This window comes from Solanum pennellii, chromosome 11 (genome assembly GCF_001406875.1).
Source record: "Solanum pennellii chromosome 11, SPENNV200".
In the NCBI taxonomy this organism is placed as follows: domain Eukaryota; kingdom Viridiplantae; phylum Streptophyta; class Magnoliopsida; order Solanales; family Solanaceae; genus Solanum; species Solanum pennellii.
Window position 1 is genome coordinate 6,362,602 of NC_028647.1, and position 13,042 is coordinate 6,375,643.

Sequence of the window (13,042 nt, forward strand, 5' to 3'; positions counted from 1 at the left end):
TCTTCAGCGTTGTGTTCTAAACCCCAATATGTTTTCCCATCGCCACATAAAAAAGTTTTCAATAATGTTTTATTAAATTTTTTTTTGGCCAAAAATAATGGAAGGGGGAGTTGAAAATGTTGGAGGGAATCAAATATTTTAGTGAAAAATTTTAGGCCACACTTCTATAGTGTTGTTTTTACAATTATAAAAATAGGACCCTTTAAAAGTGTGGCCATATATATACATAATTGTTGCCATTTATTTCATACTATGACAACGCTCATAAAGTGTAGTCTATATCATTAAATGGTACAATTTATAAGTGTTGCCAATATTATCGTTGCGAAAAGTTAAAAAATTAGGCCACATTTAAAAAGTGTTCCCAAAAATATTTTAGGCAACACTTTTCAAGTGTTGCTCAGATTTAGTGTAGCCGTAGGCCTAAAATGGTGTAGTGATCAAATACTAAACCATAGATTATAAACCTCAAATACTAAACCACATACCCTAAAACCTAAAAAAAAACCTAAACCCTAACCCTAACTCTAACCATTAACCTAGCACTAAAACATTCACCTGAAATCCCAAGCCCAAAATACAATAACCTAAACATTAAGTACTAATCATAGATTTCAAATCAAAAATTCTAAACCTCAAAACCTAAAACCTAGAAAAAAAACCTAACCTAACCCAAACCCTATCCCTAACACGAAGGCTACACCTAACCCTATCCTTAACCCTAACCCTTAACCTAAATCCAAAAATACACAAATCCTAACATTAAACACTAATAAATAGATATTACAACTCAAATCGTTAACCCAAACCCTACAACCTAAAAAACAAACTAAACCATAACATTAATCCTAACCCTAACCCTACCATAAACCATAATCTATAACCCGAAACCTTAAGCCCAAAATACATAAATACAAAATAAATTATCTCTTTAATTTTTCTAACTAAGCCAAACGCTCCCTACAACCAAATATTACATCCAGCTCAAACAGCTAGTTCAGCCTCGTGACAAGGCGCGTGCCACAAGCGGTACCTTCCAGACCACCAGACCAGTCCCAAAAGGGGCGTCTGTTGATGACAAATATATCCACTGAAGAATCACCCTTCAATTAGTTTCATAACACTGTGAATTCGCATTCCAATGAACCAATGAACATTACAAAGTCGAGGAGTGGAGCTGAAGGGAACATTGAAATTATTTCCCCAGATTAAATTAGGTTGAATCAACAAAAACAAGCTACTAAAAAAGATTATACTCAATACAAACTAAAACATACTTCTAAAGCGCGGACTTTTACCCTGGCAATTGAGAGAACTAATAAGGCAGAGTTTGGGGTGGTCGCAGATGTCCTGCGAGATAGTCAATCCCATAATTGGACCTCTACCCAGATGAATCGTAATAAAATACCCACTCGGGTTTACTCCCAAGGAGATAAGGTTCATCTTACCGCAATATCATGTGGAATTTATGGCTCCGGTGATCACTACGGAAGTCAAAGACAGGTTGATAGCGGAGGGTTTAATGAACATAGGTCTAATGGTGATGATATCCAAATTACTAAAGGAGCTGACCACTTGAATGAACAACAAAATTCAACTTATGTCAATGAGAAAAATGCAATGAAAATGAATCCAAAAGGAGGAAAAGGCAATGCTTAAACCATGAAAAATTGTGTGTCCAATAAAAATCACCAAGATATGAGGGGACAAGGAACATTGATAGTAATAGATTTAGAATGTTCCTCTATCTTTTCAGATGGTGTTAATATGATGGAGGAACTTCAACAAAATGGTGGAATAGCTCAAATAGGTATGCAGACAAAGGACATGGAAGAGGCTGTAAGGAACCATGAACAAGAACATCAACATATGTTAAATGAGCAAAGTAATGAGGATCAGCGTGCAGGTAAGTATTTTAACTTTGATCCTAATTCTAGTCATAATCTAATCAATACTATTGCTAGTGCTGGCCATGTGCATAATGATGCCATGGGAAATTTAGTTGTTATGACTAATGATAAGTTCCAGGGAGACACTGTCCAAATATTTGGTTTCCAAAAGGAACAAAATCAAATACTTGTGAATGGAAAGGTGGGGCAATTGAAGCAATAAGACATTGGAAAGGGTGGGAAACAAAATTCCTATCATAGAGATTTCCCTAAGATCTTTAGTAACTTTGATAAAAGAACTCCCCCAGTCCATAACTACAACCAAAATGCTACCACTTCAAAACCAACTAATTCCTTCAATCCTAAATTTCTTCCAACTAGCAAGCAGGATCAGGTCATAGAACCACCTTCGTACACAGTGGTCCAAACACTGGCTGCTAGATTGACACACATCCATGAATCTCAGAGTCCTAATATAGTGTTTGAAACCAAGCCTAGACAAACCACTAAACAGGGTCAACCAGCAGTAATATTTGATATGCATGACTATATGCATACCCTTACTGTGAATTGTAAATATACCTTTGTTAGGAAGTCCAGTACTACAATGCCCAAAGTGGAGTTGATCAGAAAGATCTTTATTCAAGAAACTCAACTTAGTGGGGGGGGGGGGGGAGGTCAACATTGCTCACTACAATGCCAAAAATGTTTTCATTGATCTCCAGAATGAGATGGACTACAATACATTGTGGACATAGTAGAGAATTACCATTGAGGGTAAACTCATGAGGATTCAAGATTGGACTCCTTTATTTACTCCTGAAGAAGAGACACCTATTGTCCCTGTTTGGATCCTATTGCAAGGCTTACCACGACATTGTTACAAAAAACCTTTCCTCACTCTCTTATTGGAATCTATGGGCAAGGTCCTATACTTGGATACAGCCTCTATCAAAAGATCAAAGACAGGGATGGCTAAGGTTAAGATGCAAGTTGATCTAACCAAGCCTAGGCCTAGACATGTGTGGATTGGGCTTGATAATGATGATGATACCATATTTACATGGCAGCCTGTAGAATATGAGATTACTCCTCCCTATTGTGAAAATTGTAGACACCAAGGTCAAGAGGTAGAAAAAAGTCAATCAAGGATGAGGGATGAAGAGTAGAGACAGGGGAAGGAACGGTAAAATGAGAAGAAGAGTAGAAAAAAGGAAAATCAAAACAGCAAAGAATAGGATAAGTAACAGAACTAAACAAAGGAGGGTAAGGCTAAGTTGTAACAGAACTCTAAAGAAAGAGATAAACAAAAATAACCTCTTCAGCAAAAGGATGTTCAATGGCACACTTGGAGAAAGAAAAAACAAAAATATCACGAGGAGGTGGGAAAAAATAGTTTGGAGGCCTATAGTAAATACAAGTCAAGAAGCAAAAGAAAACCAGCAGGGTCATGTTCAACAGGCAAGTATGAGTAATAATCAGCAAATTAACATATTTAATAGCTTAACTATGCAGGCAGAAAATACTACAGCTGAGGAGGAAGAAATCAGGTGGAAAACATAGCTTAAGAAAGTCAATGCAGGTTGGAACAGGGAAGTAGGCAAAATCAGCAAAGGAAGATTCAACAAAAAGAAGACATGAAAAACAATTTTTATACCTGTAAAACCCAACTCCAATACAATGCATTTAAATTAGGTTATGATTGTTGTAGCTGAAGGAGGAAAGGATGGGGGATGTCCGGAAAAACCTACTAATCTACAGGAAAGGGTGACCAAAGGGGGAAACTTGCCTCATAATGGGAAAGAGGGGGAATATACTGACCAAAACCCTGACCTTAGAGCCCAGGCTAGCAGGAAAAAACAACAACAAGATGGGAAACAAAAAATGCACAGCAGACAGAAACAAAACTTACATGTATTAATGCAGCAAACAAGGGTAAATAGAACAAGGAAGCTGAAGTCATGGAGACAAAAATCAAGGGTAATACTAATAAGGAAATGGATAATAATGCAACCAACTGCACATCAGAAAATACCCCCAAGAGCAAAAATAAACCAAGCAAGCAAAAAAGAGATGCAGCTAAGAGAAGGTTAAACAAGCATCAGGATGGTGAACAAGAAAAGCAACAAGATATGGTGGAGGAAACAGGCAACACACTATTGGTAGTTCAAAATCAGCAGAGACAGAATAGCCCCTCACTACAATCCAAAAATTTGACTCCTCCTCCATGAGCCCCTCCGGATAAAAAATAAGGATACTATCAAGTGAATATTGTACCTCTTATTAATGAATATTAAGTGCAAAACTCAGAAGCTGAACTGGACAGAGATAATCAGTCTGTTCAGGACCGGGATTATGATGATGCAACTAGTGCAACTTTGATAAGGGCATTCAGTCCTCAAAATGACCAGGCCCTTGAAGAGGATCTTCAAAAAGTAACACAAAGTCAAGGTTTTCTCCAAGAGGGTTGCAACATAAAAAATATCGCTTCAACAATCAGGATATCAAAACTGTCAAAACTTGCAAACCAAATACAAGACTCTTCTCCTCTAGAGTTTCCCAATGATTAATACAATTATATGGAATGTGAGATGGATTAACACATAGGGAGTTATGGAAAGAATTAAAATGCTCAAGAAATTTCATCAATTATCCATTATTTCTATTCAGGAGCCCTTTGAAGAGAGTGTTAATATGATGAACTTCAAAAATCAATTAGCCATGGATAATGTTTTGACCAATTGTATTGGCAAAACTTGGCTTTTCTTGAATGGTGATATTGACTATAATGTTAGTGATGAAGATGATCAGCAAATTACTTGTGACTTTAATAATAATGAGTACAAAATCAATTCACCATTACCTTTGTGTATGCATATTGCAAAGAACACCTCAGAAGGCCTCTATGGGATAAAATGTTCCAGCAAGCTTAGAGAGAGGACAAGACTTGGTGTTCGGTGATGGAATACAATGTAATAACTTCTAATGAGGAAAAGTTGGGGGGGATACCTTACAACATTAGAAAGAGTTTGGATTTCATAGCCATTATTTAAGTTTGTGGGCTGATGGATATTGGATTCAGTTATAAAAAATACACTTGGTCCAAAAACAGATTTATCAACCACAAAATATGGAAATGACTTGACAGAGCCCTTATCAATGATAATTGGCTTGGCCTGATTCCCCAAACCACCATTATTCATTTACCTTCTACTGGCTCTAATCACTGTCCTTTGTTATTAGAAATAGTCAACAAAGAGGAAGCTCACACTAAGTACTTCAAATTCCTTATATGTTGGGTAGACAGCCCCAGTTCCTGGAGACTGTGAAATCTTGCTGGGAGAGGGAAGTGGAAGGAAATGCAGTGTGGATATTTCACCAAAAAATGAAAAGTCTATCTAACACTCTTAGTTCCTGCTCTAAGAGAGCATTTGGTGACATTTTCCTTAAGGTTAGAGAATATGAAGAAAAGGTTAGGGAAGTGATATACCGTGGTTTCACGATATTTTTAATGCTTTTTCCTTTAGTTTAGTGTGTCCAAAAGACTTTCTGTATTAAATTTTATGTAAGTTTCTATTTATTTGCAGAAAATCTTTCTAAAGATGAACGCGGAAGTTTTTGAGGAAGAAATGCAGAAAAGTACCACCGATGGAGCTTGTGACGGTCTGTCGTGCCTGTGACAATCCGTAGGTGGCATCGTAGTGAAGCTGCTGATGGAAGATAGGGAAGTCTAACCAAGTGTGGGGATACGAAGTGCGTGAAGGACCATCGTAGCCATGACGGTCCGTCCTGCTGGTTCGTCATGAAAATCAGAGAAGTAGTCCAAGTACCCAAATACCAAGAGTTCAAGTGTTATGGAACGCAGACCCTCGACAGACCGTTGTTCCTGTGACGATCCATCATACCTGCCTTCGAGGGTAATGAAGAGAGAAGACAATTTTTCAATGTATGGGACGATGGAGTCCATGACGTCCCGTCCTGACCACGACGACCCGTTTCGAGGTCCGTCGACCCAGACGCGTTTTGACAGATGTCCAGCAAATAGATTCGTTCTTTGATTAGATTATTGTTTTTCATAAATAGTTCCAAAACTTCATTTTTGGGGTTAGACTCTGGTTGATTTGACTCTCTTATAGTTAGACTCTTGGTTATTTTAGATTCTTTTGTGGATTAGACTTGGTGATTATTATTACACTTTTGGAGAATCTTTAGTCTTCAATTAATTTTAGTAATTGATTGTTGGTGATTTTGTTTATTAATCAAGTGAACTTCTGGATTTTATTCTTTCTTATTGAAGTAAGTGCATGAATCTTATATTACATATTTGAATATTGTGATTATGACCATGGTAACTAAACTCCATAACTAGGGTTGTGGAAACCATAGGCGAATAATGAGGTAAAACCTAACTAAAAAAACAATTCTAGAATAGTGTCTTGCATGCATTTATAATTCTTTCGCTTAGAAGTCTTTTTAACGGATCACCAACGTTAGAACTCGCCTTATTGCTACTTGCCGGACCAAGGAGGTAGATAATAGGAAAAGGATTATCAACATTGATTTAGTGTATACTATCTAATAAGCTAGTATTGATTGGTACATGGTAATAACTTAGTCAAATATCGAATACGATGCTTAATATGAGTTAAAGGTAAGGGTTAGTATAGCAACACACGTAGCCAGACCAAGGTGCGGAGTGACATTTTCTAGATGCCGGACCAAGAATTTAGAAATACATAACTTATCACTTTGCATGCAAGATACTAGGAAAAAATTGTTATAGTTAGAATTATAAAGTTAGGAACCTTTGGGGAACACGTAAACCCTTATTACTTTTATTAACTGATTAATATCCAACATTTGAAGCTGTTAGTTGTCTCCTTTAATTTAGTTAGTCATTTTCATTCACTTCAAAGTAAAACCCCCACTTTTATTGTCTTTGTTTTCCAAGGATATAATTGACTAAATAATAGTAATAATAGACTGAAGTTAAGTCTGAACTATTTTCCTCGTGGGAACGACCCCAACCTCATTAATTGAGTTCTTTACCTGATACGATCGCTTTACTTCTTATTTGAGATGTAAGTTTGAGCGTTATCAAATTTTCGAGCCGCTGCTGGGGAAAGTAGCTTTTAGATTAACTTAAACTTATTAATAAAATTTAGTCAATATTTTTTTTATTTTACTTTGTTTATTGTTTTTGATTCTTGCAGAACTATCTTCCTTATATGCCAAATACACGGAGAGGAAGACAACCCCTGTTTCCCTACAATCATGAAAAAGAGCGTACACTATGCAACATGAATCGAAACTTGGGTATTAATAATGATGATACAAACAAGAAAATCCTAGCTCCGGTTGATGTTCATGGTCAGTTGTTACTCGATGCTCCGGGTGAAAACAAACAGAGGGGACAAAATCCCGCTCCACGGCCCCAAGAATACTACAGAGGCTATGAAAATATAGCTGACTCCGATGGGCCACTTCTCTTGCCCCCTCTACCACCAGACCACACCTTTGTGCTAACTAGTAGCCTGATGCAAATGATCACTGCCAGAGGTTTGTTTTCAAGGATACCTTGGATCCACATGCCCATATATCTAAGGTAAGGGCAGTGTGTAGATGATGCGTAGGGAGTCCTGACTTGGACTTGGATTTAATAAGGCTAAGAGTGTTTCCTCTCTCACTGACGCGAGAGGCTGCTATTTGGTTCACTGAGATCTCTTATAACTCAATTTTTACTTGGAACCAACTAATGGACATTTTCTCACCACGCTACTACCCGGTCTCCAAGAAACTAAACCACAAAGACAGAGTGAACAACTTTGTTGCACTACCACGAGAGTCAGTTAGTAGTTCTTGGGATAGATTCACCTTGTTTTTGAGAAGCATCCCCAATCACCGTATAGATTATGAGTCACTGAAGGAATACTTTTATCGGGGATAGGATTATAATAATAAAGCGGTGTTGGATACTATAGCGGGTGGTTCTTATGGGTAGTGTCCTTATGCTGAGATTGCTGAAAAGTTAGAGAAAATCTCCCGGAACAATAAAGTTTGGAGTACTATGAAGTCGGATACTGGGAGAAATACCTTCGCAGTGCATCCACTCACAACCCAGCCACAGATGAGATTCGTGAAGAGATGGCTCAGATGAGAACTGAGCTTGGGTTGGTATTAAAACATATCACTAGGGTGCAGAAAAGATAAATGTAATTAACTACTCGTCTAAACCACCACTAACACACGATGAATGCTATTATGCGGAGGATTCCTATGCAGTAAATGAGCAGACGGGGGGTTTCCAATCGAGTTCCCAAGGCTCAAATCAGGAGAATTGGCGCCAAGGTCAAGGGAACCAAGGTCGGATCTATGGTAACTATAACCGTGAGGGTCATTATGTCTGAGATGGAAACTACACCCGCGACAACAACTTCAACAGGGGTAACTATGGTAAAAGAAATGATAGGAAGGGGCCCTATGTCCCTCTTCAAAATCGTGAATTTACTCCTAGGGATGGTTGATATAGTATGGCGCGAGATGAGGATATGTTGCTCAAAATGATGAGGAGTTTCGATGCTAATGATGAGCACATTAAGTAGTTAAGGAGTGATTTAGCAGGTATTTGGCAGAAAGTCGATACACATGCAATATCGATTAAGCAGATCGAGTTGCAAATTGCCAAATTATCTGCGACTATGAACACACGGCAACCGGGCACTCTTTCTAGCAACACTGTCCAAAATCCAAAAAATAATGCACACTCTATGGAAGTCACTACTCGGGGTGGTAAGCAAACCATTGATCCACCTATGCCGTCTAATGAGGAAAAGGTGAGAAAGGATAATGATAAGGTGGTAGAGGGTAGTGGTGAAACAGAAGATAGCACTTGAAAAGATGTGAAAGCACCTATAAAGATAATTCCCATGCCTAGGGCACCACCTCCCTTTCCTCAAAGATTAGTGAAAAAGACCGAGGATGGTAAATATCAGCGTTTTATATCAATGTTGAAGAAACTTTCTATCAATGTCCTTTTGGTAGAAGCTCTAGAACAAATGCCCGCTTATGCCAAGTTTATGAAAGATCTGGTTACAAAGAAAAGATCGGTCACTTTCGAGGATGATGATATGCAGCATTGTAGTGCTATTGCTACAAGATCTCTCGTAAAAAAGAAAGAAGATCCGGGTGAGTTCACTATTCCTTGTATAGTGCGGTCATTAAATTTTGCAAAAGCATTATGTGATCTGGGGGCAAGCATTAATCTCATGCCCCTCTCGATTTACAAGAAGTTGGGTTTGGGTGACCCAAGTATCACTGCGATGCGCCTATTGATGGCTCATCGAACAGTGAAAAGTCCTATAGGGATACTCCACGATGCGCTAGTAAAGGTGGAGTCATTTATATTTCAAGCAGATTTTGTTATCCTTGATTGTTAAGTCGATTTTGAAGTGCCTATTATTTTTGGGAAGTCATTCCTTGCTATGGGTAGAGCCTTAGTTGATATGGAAAAGGGGCAGATGAAATTTCGGTAGAATAATGAAGAAGCGACCTTCAACATTTGTAGGTCCATGAGGCAGAGTGGTGAGCTCCAATCGGTATCTGCTATATCCTTCAAAGAAGAGATGAAGAATGATTATGACCTAAAAAGTGAAAAACGAGAGTTTATGGTTGGGGATTTGGTGCTTTTAGACAGTTGTAGGTTGCGTTGGCTTCCAGGCAGGCTCAAGTCCAAATGGACTGGCCCTTACTTGATTACCCAATTATTCCCTCATGGAGCAGTTGAGTTAGAAGCCAAGGAGGGAATACGGTTTAAGGTGAATGGAGAACGAATAAAACCTTATTTTGGCCATACTGAATCGTCAAATGAAGAGATCGAGGCGTACAATCTTGATGAAGGCTTAGTAATCAAACGTCCTCAGTTGTGCCGCGACGTTAATTGAGGTGCTTGTTGGATGGAAACCCAATACTTATACTTTTTCTTTCTAGTATTGGTAGCATTTTCTACTAATGGGTTTTTAAATTTGCAGGCATACCACCAGGAAATTCTTAAGAAAATCACTCTGCAGCAGTCACTGACGGACCCATCGACGGCCCGTCACAAATGGGACGGACCGTCCCATGACTCCGTTGTGCTAGGTACGTCTCTCAGTTATTTTCAAAACGAGGGCACACGCGATGGAACCAACGACGTACCATCACAACTGCGATGGACCATAGTTGGGGAATCGTCGCGTCATTAATGAAGCGTACCCAATCTGACCCAGCTGGGTTTTTTAAAAACTTCTTAACATTTAAAAACCCCACCCCTTCATTTAACCAATTTCCTTCCCTCTTCCTCCCATTTCCCTCCCTTTTCAACTTCAAAATTCCTACCTCTCTTTCAATCGATCATTTTCCCAAATTCCCCAATTCCTAAAAATCCATTCTCTACTTGTTGGAGTCTGTTGCTGCGGTTCTCTACTTGATCACCAAGTACCTTCCTTGCTTGTTTTTCACAAATTCTTAGGTATGTGTCTCTGATTTCTACCCATTTACATTGCATTTTTGTTTATCAATTAGTATTAGCCTATTTCTTATTGATGGGTTCATTCTTTAATACGTATTCTGTCTTACCTAGGTTGAGAATCCTCAAAATTGCATTGTTAAAACTCTAGAAATAGGCGCTTTAGCATTGCTAGTTTACTAGGTATTTGGGTTAGACACATGTAGGATTAAAAAATTAAAAATTCCATTTGGGTCATAGGGGATGATTGTGGCATCCCTAGTTCTGTCATTGAATGACAGAACAAGACCCCGATAACGGACCGTCATAGGGTCCGTCCCAACATTCCCTGCACCCCACTATCCAATTTTCGCCAAGGGTCCAGTAAGAAACACATGAGACGGACCGTCGTTCCCACGATGATCCATCCTGCACAACTATTCTGTCGTCAGAGACCCTATTCCTAAGTGTCTCTCACTTTTTCTATGTGTCCTCCAACGGACACATGCGACGAACCATCATTGCCATGACGGTCCGTCCTGCACAACCGTTTTGGTTGTCAGAGACCCTATTCCTAAGGGTCCCTCACTTTTTGAAAGTGTCCTCCAATGGACACATTAGACGTACCGTCATACCCTCGACGGTCCGTCCTGCATAACCGTTCATCTTGTTATAGACCCTGTTACTCAGGGTCTCCAACTTTTTCCAAGAGTCCTCTTACGGACATCTACGACGGACCATCATACTCTCGATGGTACGTCCTTCATAACCGTCATGACGGTTAGAGACCCCTCTTCTAAGGGTCTCCATACTTTTTTCTAAGTGTCCCACGACGGACATCGACAACGGACCGTCATAATCACAATGGTCCGTCCTGCTTATCCGCCATACTTGTCAGAGACATTCCTTCAAGGGTCTCCACATAAACATAGTTTAAAGTAATACATGACGGACCCCATGATGGTCTGTTGTACTCACTAGGAGCCATCACGTGGTCCGTCGTGCTTCACTTTTACTATAGAAATGTCATTACACCTTGACTCTTTTATTTATTTTGTGTCATTTATCTTGTCTTGTTTGCTCCTTCTAGTATTAATAGTGATTCTTTACAAGTACTATCTATTATGGTACCAAAAAAAATCGAGTCTACGCACGTGGTCGATCGAAGTCTGTCGCCCCATTTTCCCGCCTGGTCATTGGCTCTGATGATGAGCGTAACCCCTAGTACGTGCCCCGAGGCACTTCTACCCTATCCAGAGCTGCACGTGCTGCCAGAGCCACGCCTAAAAAGGTGGCATCCAGCGTCGTCACTGCCTCCCAGTCTGATGAGGAGCGCACACTGACCAGCACACCTTCTTGGTCAGCCACTCATGAAGAAGGAGCGTGTGACTCCTTAGGAGTTTCATGGTTGGAGGAAGCCTCCAGATCTGCTCAGGTCCCTGCACCCGCCACAGTTGCACAGTCTGCCTCGTCTGATGAGGCTGACAATTCTGAATCCACACCCGGCTCACTAACTCGTGCTCTCACCACGGTTTCCAACCAGCCGAATTGGTGGTGTGTCACGGGCAGTATCAAGTTTATTTAGATGCAAAGTTTCTGAATGACAAAAGAATCATGACACGGACCCTTACATTGGAGAAGTGGGTCCTTACGGGAAGTCTCTCGAGTATGTCAGAGATCCATAATCTCTTCACGAGACATCAACTGGAGTGGACAGCGTGTTCGTTGGGCCGTTAAAGTAAAGAGTTGGTTCGAAGTTCTACGCCTCCTACGTGGCTACTCTCATATCACAGATTGATATGCAAGCTGCCCCTGCCAAACAGGACCCACTAGAGCATGTCCGAGTACGTGGCATTCAGGTTGATATCTCCCTATCTTCCATCTACTGGTATCTATACGGAGAGGATGTTGATGCCAACACCCTCTCACTGCCGAGTTTGACTACCTGTGGCAAATTGTCAAAGATGACCAATTATTGCGTGAGCCATCGCTGAGAGAGACCACCAAGAGGTGGATGGCCCTGCACTTGTCTGTTAATGAAGAGGGTGCTAACTGGGTAACCGAGCCGAAGGGAGCCATCAAGAAGGCTAACATGACCTGCACGGCGATGTTTTCATGGTTGATTGTCCGCCACTGCCTTTCCCCCACATCCGCTGATAATATAGTCACATGGGATAGTGCAGTACTGATGGCCGCGATGATAGCGGGGTTTGAGGTGGACTTTGCTTGGCTTCTACAGGAAGTCATGCACGAGAGGGATTTTAAGGTCACAACTACTTACCCTTTCCCGTCCGTGCATGATATTTTCTTTATGCATGTCCGCAGGTGTGCTTATCTGGCACATTGATCAGCTTAAGACCCCACTGGGCACTGTTGATATTGGCTTCATCAGGGATGAGTCCAATGAGTTGGCTCCACGCACAGGGCCCCATCAAGATTTGCATCCACTTGGTGGCAATCTGGCTGATACGGTAGCACAGGCTAGCACGGCTACGCAGGCTGCTTCCACTGACACTACCCCGGTCGAGTCTATCCCGGGTAGTAGCACTTCCCCGAGCTCCCTCACTCAACCCTTTTCCCCGCTATGGTCCCGCTTGCTACGGTCCAGAAACTAGAGGCACAAATGGCTATACTTTTGCATCACATCCAGACTTTGATGCAGAGGTCTATT